This window comes from Penaeus monodon, chromosome 21 (assembly GCF_015228065.2).
Source record: "Penaeus monodon isolate SGIC_2016 chromosome 21, NSTDA_Pmon_1, whole genome shotgun sequence".
Taxonomy (NCBI): Eukaryota; Metazoa; Arthropoda; class Malacostraca; order Decapoda; family Penaeidae; genus Penaeus; species Penaeus monodon.
The window spans coordinates 42,250,446-42,250,671 of record NC_051406.1 but is presented as its reverse complement, the minus strand read 5'-3'; the positions used below and the strand labels follow the sequence as shown (position 1 = coordinate 42,250,671).

The following is a 226-nucleotide window of genomic DNA, read 5'->3' as shown; positions in this document are numbered from 1 at the left end:
TCACACACTTTCACACAATATACTACACCTCTTGTATTTCTCTTTAAAGTCACATACTCAAATAAACACAAACAATTGAAAATAAAGGGTTTCATGCTATTTATGGAATCAGAAATTTGTGAATGTACACACATCAGTACCCACATATTAATGTGTGTATTACAAACTCGAATAAGTAGTGTAGTGAAACTCAGCCTCAAACTTTGAATGTATCTATGAATTTTGT

At 31.0% G+C, this 226-nt stretch overlaps 1 protein-coding gene across 6 annotated transcripts in view; it reads left to right on the top strand.

The window, feature by feature from the left end:
• LOC119586518 (neurofibromin-like) overlaps positions 1-226 on the top strand; it is a gene marked incomplete at its 5' end in the record, with an annotated part of 66,980 nt that overhangs the window by 65,616 nt on the left and 1,138 nt on the right.